This window comes from Adiantum capillus-veneris, chromosome 26 (genome assembly GCF_014529385.1).
Source record: "Adiantum capillus-veneris isolate H3 chromosome 26, ASM1452938v2, whole genome shotgun sequence".
Taxonomy (NCBI): domain Eukaryota; kingdom Viridiplantae; phylum Streptophyta; class Polypodiopsida; order Polypodiales; family Pteridaceae; genus Adiantum; species Adiantum capillus-veneris.
In genome coordinates, this window is record NC_140956.1 from 76,019,988 (window position 1) to 76,042,253 (window position 22,266).

The 22,266-nt window shown below is 42.9% G+C and overlaps 2 pseudogenes; one reads left to right on the forward strand and one right to left on the reverse strand.

Moving 5' to 3' along the window:
* Positions 1-1,555: 1,555 nt before the first annotated feature.
* Positions 1,556-2,679, reverse strand: LOC147423675 (photosystem I chlorophyll a/b-binding protein 2, chloroplastic-like; annotated as a pseudogene).
* Positions 2,680-3,421: 742 nt separating this feature from the next.
* LOC147423676 (syntaxin-52-like) lies at positions 3,422-4,349 on the forward strand (annotated as a pseudogene).
* The last annotated feature ends 17,917 nt before the right edge of the window (positions 4,350-22,266 follow it).

Consider the following 22,266-nt stretch of genomic DNA (forward strand, 5'->3'; position numbering starts at 1 on the left):
AGTGAGCGTCTTAGTAGAATCTCTATTGCATGGTCATCATCCCCTCGTTTTGGAGGTAGCTCGCTAGGGTTGTCATCAATGAAAACATCTTGAGATCCATTTAGAAAATTAGAAAACTCTAATTCCTCTTGATTCCCTTTATTGCTACTTATGAAAATATTAGAATAATTTACAGATTCTTTAACACAAATCATATACGCAAAAATAGACCTTTTCATTGACTTATCAAAAGCGAGGAATCCCAATTCTCGAGCGAGTATTTGCGAGCGGACAAGAAACCAAGCGAGCATAAGCAATGAAAAATATTAGATCAAGATCTCAATAGTTACTCTATTGAGTATAGTGTAGCAAAGTAGCCATGTTGCATCTCAAATAGTGTCAAACAAAAGAGCCATACTCTTCCTTTAATGTGTTCACACACACATTGATACACAGTCATATCTTGCTTCTGTACCATCTTTCTGAGCACATTCCAAAACTCTATTTGTGCAAACTTATTCTCCATGGTAAATTCACATGTTGCAATTGTCATAAGTTCGTGCACAAAAAGATCAAAAGATGGTAACTCAAATGCCACATGTCCATCATAATGTGTAGGTAGCTTTTGAACTTGAATGATATCCTTTGCTTTCTTGAGTGCCATGTGTACGTTGTGAAAGAATTGCATGTACTACTCTGGAGGGACCATCGGACTATTACTAGTGTGTCCTTCATTCCAATGCCTTGTGTGCTTTCAATAGCAATGCGAACCTTCTAGAATTGACATCGGCCATGATTAAAAAGGAGGATTTTTTCATAATGTTGTATCACAAAAGAGAGAAAGTGCATAGATGCTATCGTCAAACATAAGAACAATCTTGTGGCCACATTGTCGTCCATAAATGGTAGCAGAGACGGAGTCACAAAACCTTTTGCTGATTTGAGACAAGTAAGAGAAAAGGAATCAAACGGGTGTGTGTGCATGTGTGTGTGTGTGTGTGTGTGTGTGTGTGTGTGTGTGTGTGTGTGTGTGTGTGTGTGTGTGTGTGTGTGTGTGTGTGTGTGAGAGAGAGAGAGAGAGAGAGAGAGAGAGAGACAAACAATTGATACTGCAACGTGAGCCCCTCTCCTGGATTGCTTGCTTCCTCTTTGTCGTGGATCTCTCTCTCTCTCTCTCTCTCTCTCTCTCTCTCTCTCTCTCTCTCTCTCTCTCTCTCTCTCTCTCTCTCTCTATCTCTCTCTCTCTCTCTCGCATTCAAGCCAGACTTCATTATCTTTATTAACTGGGAGAGATGAAGGGATCGAATGAGAGGCATTTGGTCAGAGAACAGTGGCAAACTTTTGATGTAAATAACAACCAGAACAGGCATGTTTTGTAATCAAAACTGACTCATATCCTCAAGGTAATGCAATGAAACATGATACAAGTAAATTGACAAAACAATAGCAGGCACAGCTTACACGACAAAATAGGACCTTCCAACCAAAAAAAGGTTTTTACAAACTTCTCAATTGGCATACAAAGGAAGTGAGTGTCAATATCTGCTCCAAGTTATGGAGGTACAACGATCATTGCTCACTTGGTCAAGAAAGCCGAGAAAACAATGTTGTGACCAGGGTCGAAAAGATGGGCAGTAAGGTTGTCAATGGGGCTAATGCCCGTGTAGATTGCTTGGAACCAAGAACCCATAACGGCCAACATAGCGAGTATGTCATTCTTTATCTCCTTAGTCCTAAGCTCCTTGATCTTCTCAAGAGAACCAGAGCCCCAACCGAGAGGGTTGAACCAGAAGCCACTGGGATATCCAACATCTCTGCCTATTAGCTTGTTATTGGTGAAGATGGGGTCAGTATTCACTAATCCTGGAGTAATGATGTTTGCCCATCTTCAGCCCTTAGCTTAGCCTAAGACTATAAGCTCCACTATGAACAGGATAGTCGTAATGATGTTTGCCCATCTTCGGCCCATAGCTTAGCCTAAGACTATAAGCTCCACTATGAACAGGATAGTCGTAATTGTGAAATACTCGGCCTTTCTAGCTAAGTACCAGGATGGGGTGTTCAAAATTCCTGCTTTGGAATGAATATTTCAGCAGCACCCAACATAGCCGCAAGAAGATTTAGAAATGTTCTCATGTAGGAAAACGGAGTCTTTTTTCAGTGTTTTTCATACCATGCATAACATCATGAGCTTCTGATCGAGAGGCACCACATACCTAGCTAGGTATGATTGGGGGCAGCGGACCGCCGGCCCCCCCATCGGGCCGGCGGTCCCCTGCCCCCAATCGTACCTAGCTAGGTATGTGGTGTCTCTCTCACAAAAACTCATGATGTTGAGGTAAGTCACAATGTGGGAATTATTGTGAGAATTTTTCTAAAACTTCTTGTGAGCCCACCTACAGTCCACTATCTCTGATTACACAAGCCACTTGAGAAGCTCGGGCTCGGATCCAAGACCAAGGGGGTCAAATCCAAAGTCCCCACGTAGGCTTCCATCAAGGCATTCCGAAGGAATGTTGCTAGGGAACCGCAAGGCCTGTCGGTTGTCGCCGCCGAAACAGTGAGGGCCCTCTTTGATGGAACAAATGTAGCTTCTGCGGGTACAGCACGCAATGCCCGTCCAAACACAAAGGAGCTTCTGCTCATGCTGGATGTTGCCATATCTATGAGACTGCTAGAGGAGCACACCGCGAATGCCATAGCCACAAGCTCGCGGTGATAAATTTCAGTTGTGCTGCTCTCTATTTTGTTGGGCACCCACAAGCACAATGACTCTCTCTCTCTCTCTCTCTCTCTCTCTCTCTCTCTCTCTCTCTCTCTCTCTCTCTCTCTCTCTCTCTCTCTCTCTCTCTCTCTCTCTCTCTCTCTCTCTCTCTCTCTCTCTCTCTCTCTCTCTCTCTCTCTCTCTCTCTCTCTCTCTCTCTCTCTCAGTTTTTTAAAAAAAAACTCTCTGAAAGAGCGCACGCTGGCGCGCGCTCTTTCAGAGATTTAAAAAAAAAAACTAAGAGACCAACCCCCCAATTCTCTCTGATCCTCTCTGCTGTAAAAATATCTCTCTCTCTCTCTTCGTTTAATTATCCTGAGCAAGACCGAGTCACGGAGCCAGAGTTGGACGAGCAAGGGCTGCCTATAGAGGTTTCCTAGAAGGGGTGGGTCTGCAGAACTGAGAGGGCCGAGCCTCGCATGGAAAGGTGAAAAGGGACGCCTGAAGGAGGCCTCTAGAGGTGGAGGGCTGTAGAGAAAGGAGAGAGAGAGAGAGAGAGAGAGAGAGAGAGAGAGAGAGAGAGAGAGAGAGAGAGAGACAAAGCGCATATTGTTTTTTCTGCTTGACATTGGCATGATGTGAGGGACTGTGAATGCGTTTTGAAGGCGCCCCCGCCCTTCGCTCTCGCATGAACTTGGGACCGCTCTTCCTTTGCACGTCATTGTAGGGTCATATATGATGGCACAGAATGATTCATGGATCCAAGAGTTTGAAGATGCAGTCTGGCTTGCAGAGGATATAGTAGCCTGCATTGCAGAGCGCAACTCCGTAGCCCCCGTTGGCAGTGGGTCCCATGCTGCTAACAATTCTCGCCTCGTTTTTGCCACAAGCTAGTAATACATTGCTCTCTCTTTGACCTCCTATGCTCACTCAGTCATCTCTTAGTGATATTGCATGTTTGTTCTTTTGAAACTTTGTGTTGTGGTTGTCTGTGAATCCAAAATTGCCTCACTTACTAATGGATCCCTTAAAGTTATCCATGTGCTCAATGGCACTCTGATCGTATATGATTGCTTGTTGTGTCTTGACTCAGACGGAATATCACCATGCTTGGTTCCCACCTTGACAGCCTTCAGTCCATCTTTAGCAATCCTTCCCTCACCAAATCTTTGAATGAAAAGGACTTAAGCAAACAACAAAACAGATTTTTGAGTCTTCATTCTAGGATGAATCAGATGTCAAACAGCCTAAATTCCTCCCAAGCTTCTAACAGGATTAATCTATTGGGTCAGGATGGGAGAGGGGAACCTAAAGAGAACAATAGAACAACAGGCTTAGATAACTATGGAATTGCTCGGCTTCAATGACAGTCTGACAGATCATGCGGGAGCAAGATGATGACCTTTTGAATCATGAAGAGACAGTGACAAGCACAAAAAACATTGCCTTGGCTGTAAATGAAACGCTGGATTTGCACTCAAAGCTTTTGGATAATTTAGATGACGACACAGACAGAACAAATACACAATTGAACGCAATGCAGAGGAGGCTAGGCGTACTGGGGCAGAAGACAAGCAGTGGGTGTTCAGTGATGTCCCTCATCTTGATGGTTCTTTTGATTGTGATACTAGCCCTTGTCATAATTGCGTTGATCCGATATTTGTGAGGTATGCTAGCCCTCGTCATAATTGTGTTGATCGGGTACTGTGTGAGGTGTCTTTGTGCGAGCAAAGGATTGATGGTGAGGTTTCAGTATGTGTCCCTTTGGAATTCATAAGATGTTTTGCTGACTTCTAAAGTGACTGCTGCTGGCAAAAGAAAAAAATGGTTTGACAAATAAGTAATGCATGTAATCATCATGTCTCATGATTCTATCAAAGCCGCCTCAACATTGAGCATGGTCGGTGATTCAAAAGGAAGCTGTAACATAGCGTGTATGTATGCTATGGGTAATTTCTTGTTTGGAGGACCACCTTTTATCAAGGTTGAACTACTTTTTGCCTTCTGTGTAAGCAAAGATTGGTATCTGGTTTGTTAATACTGAATACCCAGCAAGACATGAGACGTCTTATTTTGTGATGTTTGTCTTGAATTAGAGTAACGGATTAGTTTTTTCTTTAGAGAGAGAGAGAGAGAGAGAAAGAGTTATTTCATGCACCATGTGGGGTGCCTGGCATTTTCTAAAAATAAGAGGGAGAGGGAGAATCAACGGGAATTTTTGAAATCGAAAAGGACATGATATTAAGCTGAGACACATTTTTTCCAAACACCTAAGACGATGCCTTTCTAGAAAATTCTAGGCATATAACTCTATAAATTTTTGTTGTTGTTTTTAGAAATTGATTAAAAGATTCCTATATTGGTCAATTGAGGAAAAACATGATTTTATTGTAACAAAAGAAGCCTTTCATTATTAGTTATGGTGTTTGTCAGTGATGTGGTTTGTAAGAAGGGTGTCTTTGTATGAAGATCACAGCCTTGTAGAGTATAGATAGGACAAGACGATAGGGAAAGCGTGCAACTGCTGCACCTCTGTACTCGGCCTCTGTGCTCGATAAAGCAACCGTAGGCTGCTTTTTGCTGCTCCAAGTAACAGCAGCACTCCCAAAAGAGAACATGAAGCCACTCGTAGATCTCCTATCAACAATGCTACCTGCCCAATCTGCATCTGTATACCCATACAATGCTAATGGTGCATCTACTGCATAGAACAATGCGTAGTCAAGAGTACCTTGCACATACCTAAGTGTGCATCGTACTCCATCCAAATGTGGCTTCCGCGGAAGCTGCATGAACTGACTCACAAAGCCTACTGTGTAGCTCAAGTCTGGCCTCGTGATAGTCAAGTAGATTAGACTACCCACAATCTGCCTGTACATGTTGACATCCTCAACAACATCACCCTTCTCTGCACTCAGCTTTGCATTCACATCCAAGGGAATAGAAATTGGCTTACAATCAGCCATACCATACTTTGACAACATGTCCAAAGCATACTGTCTCTGTGATATCCATGCACCCTCTGGAGTCCTGATCACCTCAATGCCAAGAAAGTAGCGCAACTCGCCTAAATCTTTCATTTCAAACTCCTGTTTGAGAAGACCCTTCACATGGTCAATCTCCATAGCATTGTCACCAACAATAATAAGGTCATCTACATATATGGTAATGACCACAATCCCCACATCACTCTCACGTACATAGAGTGAATGATCAGCATGAGCTCTCCTAAAACCAATACTAACAAGATACTTGGCAATCCTGTCATACCATGCTCTAGAGCCCTGCTTCAAACCATACAAAGCTTTGAGAAGTCTGCATACCTAATCTGGGTAACCTGGATCGACATAACCAAGTGGCTGATCCATATACACTTCCTCTTGCAACTCACCATTCAAGAAGGCATTCTTTACATCCATTTGATGCATAATCCATCCTCTAGATGCAGCCACTGCTATGACAGCTCTCACAGTCGTCATCTTTGCCACTGGAGCAAAGGTCTCCTCATAGTCTATGCCATACGTCTGTGCATAACCCTTTGCGACCAGCCTTGCCTTGTGACGCTCAATGTTACCATCAACCTTATGCTTGGTTTTATACACCCATTTACAGCCAATAGCTTTCTTGCCACTTGGCAATGACACCAACTCCCATGTGTCGTTTGCTTCCAATGCAGCCATCTCTTCATTCATTGCATCATCCCAATGCACATTTCCAACTGCATCCTCAAAACATGTGGGCTCCACATCTTGTATTACCTTAGCCATGTAGGCTTGGTGATGCGCTAGATACCCATCATAAGTCAATTTCTGAACTGGATTTCTGACTCTATTAGATATGCGTGGTCCTGGGTCACTCCTTTGCCCTCTAGCATCTTCTTGTACTTTCCTTACATCAGGTGTCCTGACAGCCGGAATTCCAAATTCCTCATCAAGACTTTGTTCAGAACCATCTGAATCCATGTCTACATATGAAAAACCTGATGATGCATCAGCCATAAAGGGAGGTTCATCAACCTTTTCCTTTCCTTTTTGTGATACATTCCCTGTACCTGTTGGTGGAGTAACCTGCGTACGTAGTCTACCATTCCATGGTTTCTCAACAGAGCCACGAGAAGAGGACTCTTGTGGTCCACTCAAAACCTGTGACTGTGGCCTCACATTTTGTACAACCACATCATCTTTTACATCAGACCCAATAGTGCCATGTGCATTACTGTACCAGCTGCTCATCTCATCAAATACTACATCTCTGCTCACTCGTAATTCTTGTGTAGTAGGATTGTAGCACCTGTACCCCTTTTGTTCACGGGAATATCCCACAAGAATACATTTCTCTGCTTTAGGATCCAATTTCCTACGCAACTCATCTGGTACATGCACATAAGCTATGCAGCCAAACACTTTCAAGTGTGCCAAATCAGGCTTTGTACCTGTAAACTTTTCCTCAGGTGTTACATCATGCACCGCAGCTGTAGGTGTCCTGTTCATAATGTACACAACTGTATTTACGGCTTCAGCCGAGAAATGATGAGGCATGTTCTTCTCATTCATCAATGCACGTGCAACCTCTGCAATGTGTCTGTTTTTCCTTTCTGCGACCCCATTCTGTTGTGGAGTATATCTGCATGTAAACTGCCTGCGTATACCATGCATTTGCAGAAAATCTAAAAAATCATTGGAGAAGTACTCTCTCCCTCCATCTGACCTCAATGTCTTGATTTTCATATCTGTCTCCTTCTCAATCATGACTTTGAAGTCTTGAAAGTGACCAAACACTTCACTTTTGTTACGCATGAAGTAGACCCATACTTTCCTTGTATGGTCATCAATGAAAGAGACATAATACCTGCAACCATGTATACTTACAGTATCGGTTGGACCCCAATAATTTGTGTGCACCACCTCAAGTGGCTTTTTACATACATTGCGCTCATGTGGAAATGAGCCCTTTGACTGTTTTCCAAACTGGCATGTTGCACACACTTTATGCATACCATCCACCTTGAATTTGGGCAAACCTTTTACAATCTGTTTTAATTGCATGCTGCGCAATCTCTGCTCATTGACATGGCCAATGCGTTTGTGCCAAATGTCAACATTAGCCACAACACCTGTGCCCTGTGCAAATAATGCAGCTTTTACTTCAGGCATGTCTACATTCAGCGTAAACATTTTGCCCACACATTTTCCCTCTGTGATCAGCTTACAGCCATTCTGGAAATCTTCTACATAACAGCCATTTGGATTGAAGCGAACCTGCAAACCCTGCTCAACCATTTGTCCAACAGAAACAAGATTCTTTGTAATGTTTGGGACATGAAGTACATCTGCTAAGTACTTTGATTTCCCACTCTTCGTATTTAGAGGTATGTCCCCTACATGAGCAATGGGGTGAGCTGTGTCATCTCCTGTATGCACATAGCCTGACACATCTGGTTTGCGCATATCTCTAAACCACTCTCCACGAGACGTCATGTGATTAGAGGCACCTGAATCCACATACCAAACATCATCTTGGGTGGAATTATCTGCAGTCATTGTATTCATTACATGCTGCATAACAAACATGCGCTCGTTTTTGTTGTCATCTACATCTCTGCTAGTAGATGCATAGTTGCCCTGTTCTCTCTTTCCACTTGCTTTTCCCTTTGGACAGTCATGTGACATGTGACCTCTTTCACCACAAGTCCAACATTCTCTGCTATCTGGAGTATGTTGCTGCTTGCTTGATCCTACACCACGACCTCTTTGACTCCCCCTTCCTTGAGACTGGTTTCCCCTGCCACCTGTATTGTTTTGATTTGATTGACCTTCCTGAAATTGGCCCCTGCAACCCCTTGGGCCTCGACCACGACCTCTACCTCTACCTCTACCTCTGTTGGAGTTAGAATAGAAGGCCTGTTCAGAATTATTTCTGCCATGAGAAGAAGATGGGTCAAGGTTCTTCTCCTCAAGAATAAGCATAGAAATCAAATCTTGGAACACGGGGATGTCGTCTCTTGTATTCATGGATGACCTAAAATGTACATACTCATCTCCTAGACCATCCAAGCATGCACGGACAATGTCATCGTCTTCCACTGAGACTTTAATAGATCCAAGAGCCTCAATGATACTCTTGATCTTCAAGGCATAATCATTGATTGAGAGATTGTTCCTCTTAACCTGATTTAGCTCCGACTTTAGTTGAAGCTTCCTGGCCTTGGTGTTAACCTCAAACACTCTGCCTAAGTTTCTCTAATAGATCCAAGAGCCTCAATGATACTCTTGATCTTCAAGGCATAATCATTGATTGAGAGGTTGTTCCTCTTAACCTGATTTAGCTCCGACTTTAGTTGAAGCTTCCTGGCCTTGGTGTTAACCTCGAACACTCTACCTAAGTTTCTCCATGCAATGGCGGGGGTTTCAGCATCCTGTAGATAGCCCATCATGCCATCTGTGATGCTCATAGAAAGCCAATACATCACTTTGCTCTGGCCTTGTTGCCAGTCCCTCAAAGCTTTCCTTTGTTCTGCTGTAGCATTTGCCTCGGGAATCTCTGGTTCCTTTTCATTGTCTCCTTCTACATAGTCCCAATAACCTTCTCCTTTCAAGAAATTTGTTATTCTGAACTTCCATGCAGGGTAGTTATTTTTCTCAAGCTTCTCAGTAACAATCTGACTGAAACCGTCAGACATCTTGAAGCACTAAGACAAAATAGCTGCAATCTGCAAAAACCTGCAAATCTACTGAACCTGCTATCATGGTACCTGTAACGCTTTCTACACTCAACGAGTGTCCACAATCAAGCGTACATACAACCACTGTACTTGTACAGTAAATCTCTGTATATTTCACTTTGGAGACCTATTCAGAAACTTGTGCGAAAAACTTGTGGCATGTGGTCGTGGATTGCGAACGAAGGGATTGTGATGCTCTTGCTCTCTTAGCCTCTCTTGCCTGCACCAGGCTCTGATACCATGTAAAGAATGAGGATGCAAGAGAGCTACACAAGACAAGCACAAAGCACACAAAGATGGAAAGCTTCTTCTTCTTCTTCACAGAAAAGAGAGTACAAAATGACTAAGTGCTAAAGCTGAAAAGTAGCACATATGTACATGCGGTCACTAAGTGTGAACTCGCTAGAAGCATACTAGGCTGGTACTATAAGTGTAGTCCAGCTGTAGAATCACTGTCAAAGATCCTCCGTATCGGTCACCTAACGCGCCAGTGAGTAAATGCCATAAGCGGCCAAGACCTATAGTGGATGCCAGCTCAAGGTGTAGAGCTCGACATCTCAACACTCAAGTATAAAAAAATGACAATCAAGAACCAAAGTACTAGACATAGGAGCACTACAAATGACCTTACAAAAAGAAACTTACGATGACTTGAACATTAAGTACAGGGCTAGAGCTCTTATTATTCTATCAATCTTACTTTATGCTCAAACATGTGAAGCCCAAGCGAGCCTAAGAGAGAAGATAATATTTTCAAATATTGTGTTTATTTTCTTTTAAAAAAAATTTGATGTTTTGGAATTTAGGAGGTAGTCTATTCATTGATAACCCTTTTTGTTGTGGTGCATGAATATATAACAAATGATAAATAATCTATTGACGATAAAATTTACTATATCGTGTCCAAACACTTGCTCGAGTTTTTCCTTGCTCAGAAAAAATCGCTCGGTGCATGGTAACACTCATCAAAAGCAAGCGTATTTACCAGGGATATGGTGTTCCCCGACTCATTAGCATCTATGTACATACTCTTTTCTCTGTCGGCGATGAAGTAGATTCTCTTTTCAGGGAACTTCATGTTGGCAGCCATGCAGTTGAACCACGCTGCCCCAAGAATAACATCCTCATGTTTGAGAGGGAAGATAAAGAAACCCTCTTTGTCCACATAGCTTTGGACATGAAGCCTCAACTTTCCAATTAAGGGAGTAGTTGAGACTTCTTGTCCCTTGATAGCTCCATCCGCTTTCAATGCATCTCCTATCTTGTGGGCTTGTATGCCTAGTGTGGTGGTCAACTCAGTGGCTATGAAGTTGTCAGTTGAACCAGGGTAAAAAAAAATAAAGGCATCATGGTCTTGCATCTTTCCCCAAGCATAGGAAAGGAGAAAACCTTTGCAATGAGCATCCTATTTTGGAGCTTCAACCATAGAGGCTCTAGGCGGCTCATGCGCACATTTCTTTCGTGGCAAGCACAATAGGCCTGTCCTTGCTACTCGCACTTGAAGCACCGGTCTAGCTCCTTGGGAGAAAGTCGATGATTGGCTTTCTAGACTCCTTTTTCCTTAGATTTATTGTTGTTGATAGAGTTGCCTCGGGAAAAATTTTGAGCATTGTTCTTCCCCTTTGCTTCATTTCAATCTTTGTTTTCCATGGGCTTGGCATTCCTTTTAGCCCCTTGTTGGAAATTGATGCATGAAGCAACCATACTGTGGTGGATTACTTCCGAGATAGAACTAGGCCATTGAGAATTGACATACTCGGCCATTTCTTCAAGTAATCCTACACATAATTGTTGCTTTTGCTTGGCGAAGTCTATTTTTTGAAAGACAGTAGCCTTGAGATGTAAATCCCAAAACTTGTCCACATATTTGTGAATAGACTCATGGATGAGAAGCTTCAAACTCCACCGTTCAGTAAGCACTTTGTTCCTTAAATCTCTTGCAAGGAATTTCTTCATAATGGAAACTCTTAGAGTTCTTCATGTCTTTGGGGCTTCACCATTGCCACGAAGGCTAGCCCACCATTGACGAGTGAATTTCTGGAAGTGCATACCTACATAGCGTAGCTTGGAGGACTCTGTGAAGCCCTTGTCTCCAAAGGCAGCATCAAATTGTTGGATGAAGTCCAAAACTTTGTTGGTAGCACCAAAAGTGCCATCATAAATGAGAAAAGAAATACTATTTCCTCCCTCTTTGAACTTCTTGAGCTTTTGGGACCTTCGCCATGCAGGGTAAGATTTGTGATGTCCTCCCCTCTTGTATTCTCTAAGAGAATATCTATTTCTTTTGTCGGAATAGGAGGAAGGTGAAGAAGAAGGAGAAGAGGGTGACCTCTTTCTTGCCTTTTTCTTCCTCTGTTTCCTCTCTTCCCTTTCAGAGTGACGAGGAGAAAGACTATGGGTTGACCATTTCCTCTTGGGAGGCGTTGGTGACCGTCTATATCTTCGTCTTCATGGAGCCACATCTTCAGAGGAACTTAGTGATTTGCTTCTTTCTCGTTCTTTGGATACCTCCTCTCTTATGGGAGAGAATCTTGTTCTAGGAGTCTCATCAGGAGGCCTTCTAATCTCTCTCTCCTCTTGAAGAGGAAGGGAAATCTCATAAGCACGAAGTTTTTGAATAACTTCAGCTTGCAAAGCAGGGTTGCCCATAGCTTGTTGTAACCTAGTAACAAGATAATTAACAAACATGGGGGCATCATCATCAGCACCTTTATGAGCAAAATCAAAGTTGTCTCAATATTCATTCTACTCTCTTGATTATTGTCAGCCATGATAATTAAACTTATGTATAAAATTACTTTGTGCTTTGGTACCCTCAAAAACCTTAGTTACTACTCTTCTTTACCTTTGAAAATTAGTCCTTAAGCAGCCACACCCATGGTTTTGAGACTGTTGATTGCAAAGACTAAAGGAGCGTGTCTAACATTGCTCGATTGATTATAGTTCCTATTGAGCTTGCTAGTAGCTCAATAATGGTTAAGCCAAACGAAATCTCTGAGAAACTCTATTATTAAGACTATATTCACGACGGTTGTCCCTCAAACTAAGTCCTTCTCAACCAAGATAATAGATCCATGTCCCACTTACCCTATTCTTAAACAATAAAAGAGAAACCAATAGCTCTATTACCAATGTAATGGAAATGGCCCATGACCTTTGAGAATAACAGAATTAGTAGATCTAGAGTGAGCATTTTTATAAGACTAATTTGAGAACATAGAGGGTGAACTTAATTAGCGGTAGCAACATAACCATTATAATTAATTAACTTGGCATGAACAATACTTTTGCAAGAGAGAGAATCAAAGAAATTGGAAACAATTGAGGACGAGATTTATGTGGAGTCGGTCTCCCCTTCAATAGGATATTGTATTATAGATTCTCCCATAAAGAGAGACTTGGTACAATACCATCTTTGTGTTCCTTGTGACCTTGGTAATGCTATGAAGATGGAAAGCTTCATGCATCACAAGCATAACATAAACTTTGTAAAAGCATTAACAATCCCCGGCCTCAGTCCCAAGGCCTCAAACACCTTTGAACATGGAGAGAGCTAGCGGGGAATGAGGATAGGGTAAGAGAAAGAAGAATCATTTGTAGGAAAAAGAAATAATTCCTCACTTATCATCATTCTTGTTGCTTACCATAGCATAATAGCATAGTAATGAAGATGGAGAAGATGGAAATTTTAAGCATTGAAGCATGGCTCTTGGTTGGATTTTGCATTCCATAGCCAAGAGTGTTGGTGTAGACTCTTAACTTCTCAACAAGCTTGGAGAAGGAAATGGAGTTCTTGCACCTTTCACCAAGTGAGAATGTGTGAAAAATGAGTGTGTGAGAGGGTGTATAACCCCAAGCACACCCCCAACCTCCCTTGGTCGACCCCCCCTTTGTGTGCGTATGTTGCACGTGTCAATGCAAGGAACTTTCCGATACACCGTGTGCGAGCCACAAATGGCTCCAAGCACACAACAAGCCTAAACTAGTAAGCTCAAAGAAGGCGATGGTGTGTCACTCACCGCTCTACGCTTGCTTCGTGGAGGATTCCTCGCTGCAAAGGAGAAGGAGCCACCGCTTCGCCGTGCTCAACCGCTTTACCGCCGCCATGCCTTCGTAATGCTCGATCACCCATCTCTCTCTCTCTCTCTCTCTCTCTCTCTCTCTCTCTCTCTCTCTCTCTCACACACACACACACACACACACACACACACACACACACACACACACACACACACACATACACACACACAAGGAGGTGAAGAAGAAGAAGATGGAGATGGAGATGGAGCAAGAGCACTCTTCTATTGCACAAATGAGAGAATGAGTGAATTTTAGGTTTAGTTGACTTTTATATGAGCTCGCCCCATTCACACTTGGGTGCCAATGCTTAGCCAATTAATCCCTTGAATGTTCCAGTTAGAGTGTGCCTCTCATCAGCGATCACTCTTACCCTTTTCCTATTGGACTGACAAGTCCGGTACCTAACTCTTCCAAATAAATAATACAATGTCCGCCGAAGGTTACAACGTCCGTCGTAGGTAATAGGGTGTCCGTGAGCCGTGAGGGTTAACATGCCCCCCTTCCTGATGTAGATTCCGTCCTCGGAAGCTATTGAGTTGAAGCTCGTTCGTCGAGGTGGAAGAGCATTTGAGATGAATGTCCTTAGCCTTGTTCAGTCACTGCAAAATCAAACAACATTGGCACAGTAATTGCATTCTCATAAGCAATGAAAAAGATTATGTAATTTTAGGTAGACAAATTGATTGGTAACAGAATTTTAAACAATTTGTCAGCAATAAACATTAAATTGCAATGTAATCAAATGCATAAACAAATGTAAAGGTCAAAAATTAAACAAGTCTGGGGTCGCTAATTTAACGGTCGAAAGGCACTAGAGATAGACTATTAATACCATGGGTAAGCTTGTTAATTTTCTCTGGTCAATTAAGTTGTTTAATCACGAGAGCCAAGTATTTCATGTTCGAGGGCTGACTAGAGGCTATACCTACAAGACCTTGTAGTTAAGCTACGATAAAAGGAATTTCTCATGAAATCATCGCCTGACTGATTACCTTTTCTTTGACCCCCCAAAGTCTTTTCACAGTGTCAATTTTGATGTGTGTGCTTATTTTGTATGCCTTGGGTTTTTTGCTTTTCAAGGAAAAGCGCCCACACTGGGAACCTCTAGGGCTCTAGTACCATAGGCGATACATGTGAGTGAAGTACCCAATCAAGCTAAGATTTCTCTTCCAACTTAATATTTTACATTGTGGCACTTTGATTTTTTGTTTGTTCGTTTTCAACATTTTAATTTTGTAATTTTAGAGGGTCATATAACACTGTTACCCTCCCCAGGCTCATCACACAAGTAAACTCCCTTTATAATACTTAAGCTAAAGGTCAATAGGGACTAAGCCCACTAGAAAGCCCTAGTACATTTCACACAATGCTACCTAAATAGGATTAAGAACCTAAGTAACCATTGATTATTAGGAAGGCATTCCCCATGGTATTAAGAGAAGATCTGTAACACCTAACTTGGTCAAACTAGCTTAGTCAGACTGCTTGATTTTTAAATCTAGACAAGTGATTATGACAAAAAATTACATTGAATTAAATGTTTGTTACTAAGCAAATGTGTTGGATATTATGCTACCAATCACAATCAAAGCAGACAATTATAGATGCAAAAAAGATAAGGGGCAATGCTAATGGACAAGAAACACCTGTTTGTGTCGATGGTCGCGCTTGATTTGAAGAGTGAGTCGAGATAAAGATTCCATGAAGGTCCAAATCCTAACCACAGCAATTGTTCCTGTACAGACTAGGAAACACAAAGAATACCTCTAGGAGGCACATTAGTGGGAAAAAGGAACTTTGCTAATCACTCAACTCTAAAATAGAAACACTCCTATTGTACTAATCTTACCTACCCTCCATCACGCGAGTGATGAGGATCAAATGTGTTTAATGACATAGGTTTCTGTTTCAGTGTACTGGATGTGAATGTGTAGGTCTGAGTCAATGTTTTGACTTTTATTGTGCATACTCGTTTGCTAATTGCTCTTGCTCTTTATTATTTTTGTTTTTTTTTGTGAGTATAAGGCTTTATATATATACATTCCCTAAGATTGGTGATTGAGAGGTCAGGGAAACAAGGTTGAGAGGGGAGTGAGTGAATGATGACTGTCAGCAAACATTCCCCCCTTCCTTGGGTAGATCATATCATTTGAAATGTACTTGTCACCCTTTCAAACCAATTGTTCCAGTCGATAATAGGTGAGGATTTTTGCCAGTAGTTTTCTATTACCTTAGGTGCCTCATCGAGTTGCAAGGGTGGTAAGGTACTCTCCCAGGATCGAACTTGAAGTGGTTCATTAGGTGATTCTTGAACACTGAGAGGTGTGGATTCCTTTGTAGCTTTATGGAGGTCCACTATTGTGGGTGAAGGTTGTGGAGAAGCTTTTATTTCCGTACAGGAACTACATGAAGAGCAAGAAGCTTCATTTGCTTTCCCTGTTCCTGAGCTAGGTGGAACAAATCGTTCTTTCTTTGGTACCCAAACTAGCTCTAGAGCGGGTGTGTAACATTCCGTGATTTTTTCCTTTTTGCGATCTTCATTTTGTTTTGGAGCCACAGGATTGAGCTCACATGGGCGCGGTGACAAGTAAGAACACAATCTACGTTTTGGCAGCCAGATTTGATCATTTCCTTGATAGTAGCCTTGGGCTTCCACTAGTCGTTTAGGAATCCAACGCAACGTTTCTTTACATTTCTTGGAGCGAGTGGGACGTTTCTTACAAGGCTTCTATTTTTTAGCACTAGCTATGGTCGCTAAAGAAGCTTTAGGGACCCACTTGTATGTTTTCTTCGCTATATTAGGATGGGTCTTGTGAGAAGCTATATGCATTGCTTCTAGCATGTTTAAGGGTACAAGTGGTGGTATTTCATCCCCCTCAGGTGTTACCCAAGTCGTCCCCCTATTTCCCCAAGTGTCTATGGTTGCTGCTAGATGGACCCAATCCACATTGTCTGACTCAGTCATCCCAGGTAGTACATCCATATAAAGAGAATCTTCCCCAACATCAGTGTCCGCTTTACACGTGTAACAATACTGCAATGGGGCCGAGTGAACTGTGGTGTCAGATCTATGATCAATTATAAACCTGTTTCCTAGAGGATGTGATCGACCCATCACAAGATCCACTCGAATGACAGAATATTGGAACTGCAGGTAGACATGGTTGTTAGACCAATCATGCACCATTTTTTCTTCCCTCATGAAAGGACGTCCTAAGATCATCTCAGATGCCATAGTGTGCTTGGAGAAATCCATAACAATGAAGATAACCCTTATTTTATGTCCAAACACCTTGATCTTGAGATATTCTAGCATCCCAATAGGTTTAACAATAGACCCATTGGCCATCTTCACTACTATGGTTGTGGTCACAAGGTGAGGTCTTCCCATAGTTTCCCAGCAATTTCTAGTCACAATGCTAACCCCAGCGCCACCATCAAGGATTCCCTTCACAGTTAATCCCTTAGTAGTGATTGGTATAGTCGCATTGGATTCATCACCCTCAAAGTATTGTCCCAACTTGTTAACAGGTATTTCTATAACAAGGTTCTCATCTAGGTTCGGTTGTGGATCTAAGTGTTCCTCCTTTGTTGGCATCTCCCCAGCTCCATCCATCTGTGCAAATTGTGGTAGCCCAAACTTCAGTTCTCCATTGAGGAAGGCTCGAAGGGCTGAGACTAGCTCGGGGTCTTTATATAGTTTGGACATGATGGTGGTTCTAACTTCTGAAGACATGAAATCCATCAATTTGGCAATGTTTAACGACACCTTTTGGCCTTGAGTCCCATGACGTGGGGAAGATGGGATCTCCATTTCTTCGATAGGATCAGGTAGTCCCTCTGTAAACATTATTTCCATCAAGAAGTGAGTACACCCACTTTCCCATGACTTTAAGTCACTTTCTTCTTGGATGACACTAGGTATGTCCAAGGGTCTATGGACTTGGTGAGGGTGTTGTTACGTAGGGAACACGAGTGTCTGTAATCTGGATCTTCCTAGGTGCTGGTTCTAGATCCCTTTGGGTATCTTCTATCAAACTCCTTAATTGCTTGACTCGCTCAATCTCCTCTGTAGGGTTTGGGTTAGTTCCTATCTTCTTTTTGGATCCTGGCCATTGTGGCTCATGAAAATCTTCCTTGTTGGTTTCTATGTTAGTGGTCATTTTGGTCTCCATGGTTTCACCTGAATCAGAATCTTCTTCAGTGTGGTTCATATATACGGGGTCATCACCAGTCCCTATGTTGGTCTTTGAACTGGGGTCTGACTTCGCTGCTTTTTGCGATCTCTTTCTTCGTGTTTTCTTCTTTTTCTGAGATTGGGCAATTGATTCTATGTCTCTTTCCTCAAGAATATAATTTTGTTTTTGGAGCATCGATCGTGTGAGTACATTTACTGGTACCACAGGTGTACTTGGTGATGGCTCCTCGGTAACTTCAATCAAGTTTAATGGCGTGATCTTCGGTGCATTTGGATTATTTGGACATTGGGCAATCAAATGATCTATGCCACATCGATTACACATGAGTATCGGAATTATAGATGTGCTCGCTTGATTGGTTTGCATTAGTGTGGCGTTCTTTTGTAGCCTAATAGGACACTCGGCTACACGATGTGGACCTCCACACTCATAGCATTGAAGAGGTGGTCTCTTAGCAGTGTAGTTGATATTTTGGCCTCTTGCCGCAAGAACAGCTACTTGATATACAGGTTTGACTTGTCCCCAATGCTCCTCCATGTAGTATTGTGGAATTTCTTCAAGCACATCCATCCCATAGGCGATATTAGGATCTATATCTTCCTCATAGCCTTCCAAACAAGAAATAGATGACTCACAACCCACTTGATTCACAGAAGTGATTCTCGAATGTGGTGGTTGCGATCCTAGCACTGGAGGTGGTAAGGGTGTTGTTTGAACAACATTTTGGGCCCTAGGGACCATGTGTTGTGCTGTTTGTTCAAGAGGTGGGGCCGGCATCAAGGCCGGCACTCGAGGTGTGTCTGTCCATGCTAAGGTTGGTCTATTGGCCATCGCACGCTTAAATACTATGCAACCCTTAGCTTGATGACCATACCTCCCACATGCATTGCAGTTCCCATTGAATTTTACTCTAAAAGTAGGGAATTTACTGGTACTATGCAGTCCATAGCATACTGAGCACCATTGCTGCTCCCTTCTTGGATACATATGATTGTTTTGTGGAGCACGATTGTCTCTAAGACTCTCTTGAATAGCCTTGGTAAGGTCTGCTAAAGTCATCTCAGATATCTTTGGCTCCTTAGCAATAGGTTTTAGGGTCATTGACTGATGCCCTGATGCTTGTGAGCTAATAGATTTAGTCTCAACAGACACTCTTTCTCCTTGAATCATTAGATTATCCTCCAATTGGATCGCATTGGTGGTGACTGCTTTCCAAGTGGTGATACCTCTAATGACTAGGCCATTGTAGATATCCTCATGTCGTAACCCCCTAATGAATCTATCAAGCAATTGGTTATTGTTGAAGTGCTCATTTGGATTACAACGAGAATTCAAATGCTTCAAGCGACTTATAAAGTCTCTCACCGACTCTCCTTCCTCTCGTTGGGCTTTCTCGAGCTGAGAGGCTACACCCCAAAGCACTCTCTCTCGTATGTATTCCTTTAAAAACAGTCTCCTACGAGTAGGGTAAATCATTTTTTCTTCCACCCTTAGGGTTCTATACCAATCCACAGCCTTTCCACTTAAGGTTAGGCTTAAAGCATTGCTCTTATGTAGGTCATTGTGTTCTCCTAGAGAATCGCATATTTGTTCAAACACTTCGATATGCTTTCTCACATCCCTGTCTCCACTAAATTTCTGTGTGAGCTTGGCTATTTGTACTGCCTTACTTCTAGGCTCTCTATCAGGCGTGTTACGCATATTCTCAGCAATAGATCGACCAATAGCTTGAGCAAATGTTGCCAAGTCACCTAAGTGAGTAGGCACCGTGAATGAAGGCGCTCGAGAGACTACATGTGGACTAGGTATTGGCATTGGGCTTGGCGCATAAGAAGCCCTTGGGTTCCACGGTTGGTACGGTGTTGTGCCATGTGGCAGCCCAAAGTTCATATGTGTGGCTCTAGGCATAGCAGACGTCGAATGTGACATGATAATGCTAGCCGGTATAGTCCCATGGAAATAAGAACTTGTGTATTGTGGTTGTGGAGCATAGGTAGTTGAAACAATGGGAGGGGTAGGGACTACATGAGTACGTGGACCCATCGGTGCATACGATTGGTACACACTTGTAGGTATTGTTGCAGGCATTGAGCTACCATGTAGTGGTGCTTTACTAACAAATGAGGTCCATGGCGTGTTTCTCGGCATGCCCATCATTGGGGTAGGCATGGTAGCCGTGGTGTCATCAAGGGAAAGATGAGCTAGACTTGGAAAAGTAAAGCTATCACTTGGCGAAACAACATATGGGGGATCGGTGGGACTCACTGGGGGAGTCTCCATTTGTGATGGAGTGGGTTGTTTCCCTTTGCCCGTGTCTAAAAATCTCATAGGACCCGTCAAAGGTATGTTTATTCCTCGATTTTGCCTCTCGGACTGGATAATCCTATGGATGACATTGCAGATCATGTGTTGTTGTTCCTCTAGACTAGTGGCACTAGATGTGGATTGTACAACTTCTAACCAACCCACATGGTATGTGTAGCCCATGTATAGGTCGGTCAAAATCTCCGTGTGTAGGTCATATTCCTAATTTTCATTGAGAAATACCCCGTCCAAACTTGGTGTACTAGAGGGTTTCCGTGAGGTGGATGCAATGTTTCTTCCCATGTTTTGACTTTTAGTCACCGCTACCTTAGAGGCGACTTTGGAAGGTGGTAGCTCGGTAGGGCCCTCATTAAATGAGGTAGGTAGAATGTCCACGTGGACACTCTTAGGGAGTGTGGGGTCTACAGAAGATGTGAATGGTGATTCTACTTCCCCACCCCCTTCGTTTACTTCACTAGCCGTAGGTTCAAAGCGCGTAGCTCTACTAAAAGTTTCCATCAAACGGCTAAAAACACTAGTTCCAGGTTGTTGGGCCCAGCTAGGCACGGTTTTATTTGTTCCCCCGGGGCTTTGTGTAAGATGCTCTTCCATAATATCGTAGTCAGAGGAAGAGTCGCTAGCCGCTATATTTGGGTCTTGGGTTGCACTACCTTGGGTCCCCGTCGAGGGCGTAGACCCTAGCGTGGAAGGATAGTGAGTACCCCCGTAAATCAAAGCACTAGCTAGTTGTTCGGACTATAGCACACGACCAGAGCGTAGATACATGTGCTTTGGGTGCCCTACAAGTGTCGGCAAGTACCCTCAAAGGTTACTTGCTTTGTTTTGTGGGTGTTTTGCACCCCGTTTTCTACTTGATTTTTTCTTGTTTTTAATGTTTTTTAATGTATGATTTTTTTTTTAATTAAAGTGTGTGATAGCTCGAAACGAGCGTATCACTTAGAGGGTCGCTCTATGCTTTACAGCACAATTTTCGGGCATCTGATGTTCCGTTGGTCCTCAAAAAATCAATTTTTAGCTACGTGTGAAGCTAAAATTCGTTTTTTTAAAAGGCGACTGAGGCCTAGGCCTGAGCGTGAGCTTGGGCTTGGGTCTGGGAGATATTCCCGATCCCGGTCCTACCTTTAAATTTTTTTTATTATTATTATTTTTTTTTTAAAGGATAAGGTCGCCGCGGCCTGCGCGAGAGCACACACACACTCTCTCTACCTACTTCTAACTAATACACCTACTCTTACACACTAACACACTCTATTAACTCTCACTAATCTACTTCCTACTTACTGTACACAGAAAACTAACTACCTTAATACACAGAGAATAAACACAGAACCTTTGAAATCTCTATTAACAAAGAAAACTAACTACCTTAATACACAGAACCTTTGAAAACTCCATTAATAAAAAAAACACACAGTATAACACCAAATCCCTCTTCTCAACACACACACACACTCCTTCCTTACCTTTCCTACAATAGAAATTGCACCACGGAGAAGCACAGAGTGCTACTTGAGCTTAATGAACGGAATTCCCCGGCAGCGGCGCCAAAAATGTGCGCGTATGTCGCACGTGTCAATGCAAGGAACTTTTCGATACACCGTGTGCGAGCCACAAATGGCTCCAAGCACACAACAAGCCTAAACTAGTAAGCTCAAAGAAGGCGATGGTGTGTCACTCACCGCTCTATGCTTGCTTCGTGGAGGATTCCTTGCCGCGAAGAAGAAGGAGCCACTGCTTCGCCGCCGCCGTGCCTTCGTAATGCTCGATCGCCCACTCTCTCTCTCTCTCTCTCTCTCTCTCTCTCTCTCTCTCTCTCTCTCTCTCTCTCTCACACACACACACACACACACACACACACACACACACACACACATACACACACACAAGGAGGTGAAGAAGAAGAAGATGGAGATGGAGATGGAGCAAGAGCACTCTTCTATTGCACAAATGAGAGAATGAGTGAATTTTAGGTTTAGTTGACTTTTATATGAGCTCGCCCCATTCACACTTGGGCGCCCATGCTTAGCCAACTAATCCCTTGAATGTTCCAGTTAGAGTGCGCCTCTCATCGGCGATCACTCTTACCCTTTTCCTATTGGACAGACAAGCCCGGTACCTGACTCTACCAAATAAATAATACAATGTCCGTCGTAGGTTACAACGTCCATCGTAGGTAATAGGGTGTCCGTGAGCCGTGAGGGTTAACACCCTTGTACCTCAAGCTTAGGTATGATTGGTGTTCCCCTCTAAGCCCAGCC